This window comes from Meriones unguiculatus, chromosome X, assembly GCF_030254825.1.
Source record: "Meriones unguiculatus strain TT.TT164.6M chromosome X, Bangor_MerUng_6.1, whole genome shotgun sequence".
NCBI lineage: Eukaryota > Metazoa > Chordata > Mammalia > Rodentia > Muridae > Meriones > Meriones unguiculatus.
In genome coordinates this window covers 3,092,528-3,101,529 of record NC_083369.1, presented here as the reverse complement: position 1 = coordinate 3,101,529, position 9,002 = coordinate 3,092,528, and the positions used below count along the sequence as shown (strand labels likewise).

General features: G+C 39.3%; 1 pseudogene; it reads right to left on the bottom strand.

Annotated features, from left to right (window-relative positions):
- Positions 1–1,247: 1,247 nt before the first annotated feature.
- LOC132650119 (insulin-like growth factor-binding protein 3) lies at positions 1,248–8,594 on the bottom strand (annotated as a pseudogene).
- Positions 8,595–9,002: the final 408 nt, after the last annotated feature.

Sequence of the window (9,002 nt, the reverse complement as noted above, 5' to 3'; positions counted from 1 at the left end):
GCCTCCTGGCACCCTGTGTTGCCAGACCTCCTTGGCCTTGGCCTTGGGGAGAGCAGCCCAGCCTCCAGATACAGGCTCCTTTCCTTGGGTGTGCCTGTGGTTTCTTTCCCTAGCATCTCTAACATTTTATCTAGGATTATCTAGTTCATATTCTATTATATTTTGGCTATGTGGTACACAATTTTAACAATTAAGAGCATAGTTTGTCTGCATATATGGGTAAATTATAAAGAAAGTTGAGAAGGACCCCAAGATTAACAATCAGGTGATTCTGTATGCATTCTTGCCAGGTTCTCCAAGAAGCCAGTTTCCCTTCCCCCCATCAGCACTGCCCCACAATAAACTTTATTTTGAGAAATTAGACCAGAAAACATTGGGTTTTTGTTTGTTTGTTTGTTTGTTTGTTTGGTTCGGTTTGGTTTTTGAAGTCATATGAAGAGCTAACTGTACCATTACTTTTGACATCTCTGAACTTGGAGGCTGACAATCACTGTTCCTCCCACCTGGGGCCTTCTGCTGGGCCAAGTCATTCAGGAAGCTGCCTGACAAAGGAAGGTCCTTGTCTTTGTCTTTATGGGCTCCCAGAGTGCCCTACAACATTTGTGGTCATTTTCAATAAGAGAGGCTTCACCTATTCTCTCCCATAGTTCCCAAGGAGATCAGGTCACATGCAGATAATGGGCCAACCCTCGATTCAGAGATGGCACCATAAGGACTGTGAGCCTCAGGAGTACATGTCCAGAAGTTCAGGTGACTTGGTTAGGGGTTTTCCCATCCTCCATATGCATGCACTTACTTACAGGGAATGGAAAGAGGGTTTTTCTCTATCAGCAACAGAACCTCTGAAATCAAGAAGGCGATGACCAGCAGCATTGAAGCTCATACTGGGTGGTTACTGGAGGGGGCAGATAGTATCCACGGCCCGGAGTAGGTGAATGTTTGCATAGGAAGCAACAGGAAAATTCAAACCGCTTTTTGTTGACTATGGGGAAGTAGAAAGATGATCAAGTTTACTACTTAAACGACCAGAGGCATTTAAAAAAAAAAAATCTGTTTAAACTTTGGTTTTCTGTGTTTTCTTTTCCTTTCTTTTTTTTTTTAATCAGTTCACCACAAAAAGAGAGAGAAAGAAATATAAATCAAGGCTGCAGCCAGCTGCCGATCAGGTTGTTGCAGTCTTTTGTGCAAACTAAGGCATATTTGAGCTCTGCGTTAACTTTGGCTTACGTGGCGTGGCACAGCAGTGTCTAATGGCTCTGCACACTGAGGCAGTGCATGTCATCTTTGCCCTTGGTGTCATAGCCCGGCAAGCCCTGTCCATTCTTGTCCACACACCAGCAGAAGCCCGGCTTTCTGCCTTTGGAAGGGCGGCACTGCTTCTTCTTATAGAAGCCCTTCTTGTCACAGTTTGGGATATGGACACCTCTGGGACTCAGCACATTGAGGAACTTCAGATGATTCAGTGTGTCCTCCATTTCTCTGTGGCAGGGACCTTATTCTGTCTTCCGCTTAGACTCAGAGAAGTTCTGGGTGTCTGTGCTCTGTGACTCATAGTCTACTTTGTAGCGCTGGCTGTCCTTAGCTTGGCCTTATTTGATGACATCCATCTTCGTATCGAGGGGATGGAACTTGGAATCAGTCACTCGGTGTGTTCTGGGGAAGCCAAGCTTTCCACACTCCTAGCATTGTGGTCCTCCTCATACTCACTGTTGTTTCCCAGAGCTGGCGGGGCGGGCAGGTAAGGACTCAGGCTGCCGGGTGCACTGGCATTGATGCAGACCCCGAGGCCATTGAGCAGTCGCCTTCAGCGGGTACTGCTCTTCAGCGGGTACTGCTCGGTGGCTGGTGGGCCGCAGCTAGCAGCGGAGGCGGGAGCCACAGCGCTCCGTGTAGACACTGCACCCAGTGTTATATTTTTAAGAGCCTGTATTACTTGGCAAACAATATGGTCACAATTTGTTACACAACAAATAAATTGTGTCTGATGACAGTCACACAGACCTGTTTTTTGCTAGTCAGCATAAAATATATTAATGAAACATTTTACAAAGATGGAATAAAGTTTATTGAAAGTATTCAACATAAATGATAAATGTTCAGTGAGGTAAATATATTCAATCTGATTTTAGAAATTGAGTGCTAAACCCCTATTATTCCTTTGGATTCTAATAACATAAGGACAAAACTCCTTTCAAAGCACTCATAAACTTTTATTTAGTCCTATTATTACTTTAAAGTCACTACATATATTTTAATAGATTGTTGTTAATGAACACATAAAACTTTAAAATAGTACATGTCGTCAAGAAACTGTTAAATGTTTCAATATGTTTATCTCACACTAAAGGTGAATCTAGTCTCTAGGGGTCCAAATAGTCCCTAAAACAACCAAAAGGAAATTTGCCAACAACTTGAATGAGCCTAAAAACCACATTTGGGAAAATACACTGATTTTCGGTTTTGTCACATCCTCAGCACAGAACCTATGCAATTATATAAAAATTATAAACTACTAAATAATATACAAATATATTTAATTTATTATGTTTTAATTGATTGCTAAATAGACACATGATACATTATCCATCAAAAATGGCATTGATATACGTAAAAGTACTTTTATAGTACTAAATTTCTTATTTTTCTTTTTCCTACATGCCATTTATCAGTTTTGATCACTTATTCCTTTGAGGAAGATAACCTAGGACCCCTGCACAGATGTAGCCCATGGCGGGTCAGTATCCAAGTGGGTTCCACAGTAATGGGAACAGGGACTGTCTCTGACATGAACTGATTGGCCTGTTCTTTAATTATCTCCCCCTGAGGGGGAAGCAGCATTACCAGGCCACAGAAGACAATGCAGCCACTCCTGATGAGACCTGATTCACTAGGATCAGAAGGAAGGAAAAGAAGACTTCCCCTATCAGTGAACTTGGGGAGGGGCATGCAGGCAGAGGATGGAGGAAGGGAGGGATTGGGATGGGAGGAGGGAGGGAACCACATGGGGAATACAAAGTGAATAAAGTGTAATTAATAAAGAATTAAAAAAACAACCGAAAGAAAGAAAGAAAGAAAGAAAGAAAGAAAGAAAGAAAGAAAGAAAGAAGGAAAGAAAGAAAGGAAGGAAAGAAGGAAGAAAATAGCAGACACAAGACATTCTCTTTTGGAAAGAAATTATCTACACATTCTTAAAATCAGAGCCAACATAATACATGACATGATTTTTTCAGGTCAATTGATATCTTATTGCCATGATCGTCTACTACCAAACTGATTGTCAGTCTAGAAAAGCCAAAAAAAAAAAATTCAATTGAGAGAATGATTACATGCTATAGAGTACACATTCAAGACACTGAATCTCCTGGCAAAATTTTAAATTACTTAGAGAAAAAATGTTATAGTTGTAGTAGAGGGGTTTTTGGCATTTTGTTTAACTCAATTCAACAAAAGAACAAAGAAAAAAAAAAACTTCACAATCCCTCTCCAATCTTCAAGCACAATTGCTAAGCGTAGATTTACACATCTCTTTGGATTTCATGGAGGCCCTTTCTTGAGCTTACAACTAATGCACACCTTGAAACAGAATCAGAGTTTTAAAATACATTTCTTCTACCATGCACTGTATTGTGCCTACCTTCCATAGATGATAAAATGAACAATGCTAGTTCTGTTCTTCATGTCTATGGGTAAGAGAAAAGGAAAAACAACTGAAGAGAAATCTTTTCCAGCTTTCACATGTGTGGTATTTTTTAAAAGAAAAAGAGGATTTTTTAATCACTATTAATATCTGTATTATCATGTTTTGCCTGCAAGTGTTTCAATTTATTGAATGTTTTCTGTTTTATGTGTAGAAAAAAATGTTTTAAGTTGTCCAAGGCACATCCACACTCTAAACAGGTAAGGGTTAGCAATTTATACACTTCTGGTGTTATGATGTGTGGGAATTCTAGATGATTTAAAATGGAACACTTTCTAGATTATACTATGATTACCACTGTTAATACACCCTATGGTGATCTGAACCCAAAAGTATGACTTAAGATGACACCTAAATGAACATCGGTACAAAGTCTCAATTTATTTCTAATATCAGAGATCAGACCTCTACTCTTGCCTGATGCATCTAAAACAAAAAGGGGGAACTGTAGAGAGCTGTGGAATGCTATGCCTTAAAGATGGAGCTGGTTTCCGCCTTCCACCTTCCCGATGGTGAGTGCTCTCTGTCACAAACAATTCCACATTTGGCTAAGGCTGAGGATCTGGCTTGCTTCCATGTATGTGGACCTATCTGCATTGCCCACGTGGCACTCCTGGGTTGGCTACCCAGAGGCTATTGAAGCTGTGGGCTGGCTTTCCCCAGGGTCCGAGGATTGTTCAAGGTTCCTGAATAAACTGCATTGAAAAAAAAATTTCCATTAATAAAACTAATAACATATATTTAAGGGTGTTGTTCACTATGTTTTAACACACTTCATGGAAAATAATAAAGTTAATGTATTTATCACAAAAAAAAAAGAGTCACCTTACAGAAGTCAATCTTCTATTACCATTAGTTGTCTCACTGGTGCCACAGCTATCACAGGTAGATAAGGAATCTTTGGAAATACTCAATTTCTCAAACCAGATTGCTCAACACACATCAAAATACATGAAAGAATAAAGAGAACTAAGAGAAATCGAAACAATGATCTTTTTGGAAGCATTTTTTTTTTTAATTTTTCATCAATTACACTTTATTCATTCTGAATCCCCCCATAAGCCCCTCCCTCCTCCCCTCCCGATCCCACCCTCCCTCCTCCCTCTGAATGCATGCCACTCCCCAAGTCCACTGATAGGGGAGGTTCTCCTCTCCTTTCTGATCTTAGTCTATCAGTTCACATCAAAAGTGGCTGCATTGTCCTCTACTGTGGCCTGGTAAGGCTGCTCCCCCCTCAGGGGGAGGTGATCAAAGAGCAGGCCAATCAGATTATGTCAGAGGCAGTCCCTCTTCCCATTACTATGTAACCCACTTGGACACTGAACTGCCCTGGGCTACATCTGTGCAGGGGTTCTAGGTTATCTCTATGAATAGTCCTCGGTTGGAGTATGAGTCTCTGGGAAGTTCCCTGTGTTCAAATTTTCTTGTTCTGTTGCTCTCCTTGTGGAGACCCTGTCCTCTCCAGCTCTTACTATTTCCCAGTTCTTACATAAAATTCCATTCACTCTGCCCAACAGTTGCCCAAGCTGGAACCAACCCAGATGCCCCTCAACTGAAGAATGGATGCAGAAATTGTGGTACATCTACACAATGGAATATTACTCAGCAAGGAAAAATAAGGAAATCATGAAATTTGCAGGTAAATGGTGGGATCTGGAAAGGATCATCCTGAGTGAGTTGTCCCAGAAGCAAAAAGACACACATGGTATATACTCACTCATATAGACATACAGCATAGGACAAACCCACTAAAACCTGTGCATCTAAAGAAACTAAGCAAGAGAGAGGACCCTAACTAAAATGTCCAATCCCCATCCGGAAAGGCAAAGAGGATGGACATCAGAAGAAGAAGAAAACAGGAAACAACCTAGGAACCTACCACAGAGGGCCTCTGAAAGCCTCTGCCCTACAGACTATCAAAGCAGAAACAATGCTTTTTATATGCAAAGTTTCATAAACACTTCCATTCTAAGAGATATTTAACTAGTCTTCCAGAGTTTATCCAGTTTAACTTCTGAACATCAATAAAGCAAATGATTTCTGAGGTAAGTTATCATTACTTTGCTTTGTAGTACTATTTTTATCAAAGGATCTCTACATCAGTAACCAGAATTAAATAAAATTCTAAATACTACCATGTTACAATAAAACATCTATATTTTTATTCAGAAGCCCTTATTGTATTTTAATAATGATTTATACTCTTCATAGATGTTTTGAAATATGGTAAAAAGCATGAACCGTGGTGAACAATGTCTTGCGGAACTGTGAGAAATGCTCCTGGAAAAAAAGAAAGAGGGTCTTTTACTTCAAGTACAATTTGTTCCCTGGATGGTTCCTGGATATAATTTCATGTCTCCTGTGACAAACATTTACATTCAATTTATATGTTTATTTTTCTTGAATATCACATCACTGCTAGAGAACCCAGTTTGGTCAGTGTACACTGAACCTGGCTATGTTTTCTTTTTTGACTTGCTCTCATGCTTTTCCAGATATAATCTATAGTACATGCCAGGCAATTGTGTTTAAATTGCTCTGTCCTGAGAAATTTCTGGGAACTGGTTGCTTTGTTAATATTTAGTATGTACTTGATGGTGTTTATTTACATCTTTTCCTGACATGGTTTTCTGAACTCAAACCATGGGTTATTGATATATTTTTACAGTTATGTATCAAAAGTACACTAAAACGGAAGTAACATGGTATAAACAGTTAGACTGTAGTCGGTCACATTCTTTCAGGTCCTTAGATCTCATGTCCAGCAAACAAGATCTGCACATGTTGACTGAAAAATTGACAAGTATAGGGACTGAACTGGGACATGTTAAATTCACATATATCCATATCCCAAGGCCTTGCTTCAATATCAATAAAAGTTTATGAGTAAAATTAGTATTTAGACAATGGTTAATGTTATGATGTAAATATTACATGCTTTGCAAAAGGTGTGATGCAAGGAAGTTTATTATGGGAAAGACAAGACAGATAGGCACACAGTGTGGGAGAGCATAGTGGGAAGACAGAGGGACAGGCAGAGAATGCAAGAAGAGAGAGAAAAGTATAAAAGGGTCTTTTATCCCAGGCCCCTGGAAGCAGCGGCAGGTGAGGACATTACAGGTTGCTTAGCAACCTAGTGGCAGACTAAATACTAACAGTTAATAAATGTAAAAAGTTTACAGGAAAAATACTTTTATTTGTGCTTTTATTATAAAGGAAAGGATTTAATTTTGAATTGCTTACAATTTCAGAGGTTTAATCAATTGTCATCGTGGCAAGAATAACAGAATGCAAATCTGCTGCTGGAAACATATCTGAGAGTTCTACATCTGGATCTGCATACAGCAGGCAGAACACAATCAATATTCTAAACATCCATATTCAGAGTAAATTTTCCCACAGCTAATATATAAGGCAATTCAATGCATATTCAAATATAATTTTGTTGTTTTAAACAACGAGGAAAATCCCTACCTTACAATTTTACCAATAAGGACACAGAAGCCAGTTGCTGTGGTGAGAACTTGCTAGCTCAGAGAGGCAGAGAAAGCATCCAAATGACCTTCCTTATCAGCTCATGTCTGGATGAATAAAAATAAAAAGCTCACGAGTAAAAATGACAGTCCAGGAGTAAAAGGCCAAAGAAATCCAAGTCCAAATGCTTGCTAGTTAAAAGCCCAAAAATCAGGGAGCTGAGGAGATGAAGCCTAAGCTGAAGTCTGAGCTTGATCTAAAAGATCTGCTTGTTCTACACTGTTCCTGAAGTACTGCTCAGAGTCCCTCCTACTCTTTAACCCCTGTCAGCTGGTTTCTCACTCTGCCTCTTGACCTAGGATTAAGTTTATTAGATTAACTTTATATAGTGTGTGCTAGAACTAGGTGAATGACACCATAATCACCTGTTTACAATAAATAGAATGTTCTTGAGTTAAAGGTTGATGTTAGGGCTCAACCAAACCAAACAATAAACAGGGTTTTACAGTTCACAACTTTTGGGTTGACAACGGAATCAAATATACTGTAACATAATTTTTTATGAAAAGTATAGTTATTAGGTAATTAGAGTGATGTCACCTTTCCAGTCTAAGAAGAGATAGAACTAGTTCCTGATGGAAGTTTCCAAATATGCCTTTGTTTTAGTTTCAATTGCCCATTGGGTAATAGGATTCTAAGCTGAGGACGTGCAAGACCCTCATCATGCCAGGCAAGTAATTCTGTGTCACTCCACCAAAAATCTCTTCATAAAATATTCCCGTGTACAGAAGTATGATTACAGAATCTAGAAGTATCTTCAGAACAGCTGGTGACAACATAACCATATTCAACAAATTTATATGCTGAAAGATTAAGTACCTTGCACATATTGCCATGGCAAAAAGACCAATGCACAGTATTATATTTCCACATAACTGTTTTACAAGCAGACTCTGGGGATGGAGGGCTCTCAGTCACATTAGTTAAAGACTGTAAGTCAAACGCTTCATAAATATGAATGGAAGGGCTCCAAACAGGCCAATACTAAATCCTGAGGGTATATTTTCCTTGACATCTGAAACTTAGGCTTTAGCCATGGATTATTTTTTCTAAAACAAATTGGGAGTGTCTCAAATTCCAAAGAAAAGATAGTTTTCTACCCCTCCTAAAGAAGGAGCTCCATATTTTCATGGCCCTGGCATAAAGATGCTATCAGTATATACCAGTGCTCCTGGAACAGTCTAACCAACCAGTTGTAATAATGAAGGGTAAGGTACATAAGCCAATATACATGCTCACAAGTACTCACTGAGGTGGCACAAGTTAGTATGGCCATCATATCCATCAGCAGGCATCCCAGGGTGCAAGATGTTCCACTACTACTCACCACTACCTCTTCTGCTTTATGAGTAAGAGCCTTCATTTTCTCCTTTGAGATGACATGGCAGGTATTTCTCTTCTTTGACCCTGTCTCTTTAAAAGACAAGGCTGCTGATTTTTCAGTAATTTTCTACACACTCTTATTTCCTATGGTTCATATCACCTCTGGACTGGATGCACTGGAAAAGAGACTGTTTTTCTGTGGGATACATTTGAAATGTCAGTGGAGTGTCCCTTCCCCAACTGTGTTGTGCCATTTCTGTATTTCTGGTGCCTGCGATCTAGACTTTTACACTATATGTGACAAGCCAACGGCTACATGTAGGGCTTAGCATCCTGAAAATGCTGTGAAGTTCATAGGTCCAACTTTGGCAAATTAAATAAATAAATATACAAAAACAAACAAATAAATAACATAACAGCAAATTCTACAAAGGTTTGACTTTGTGAG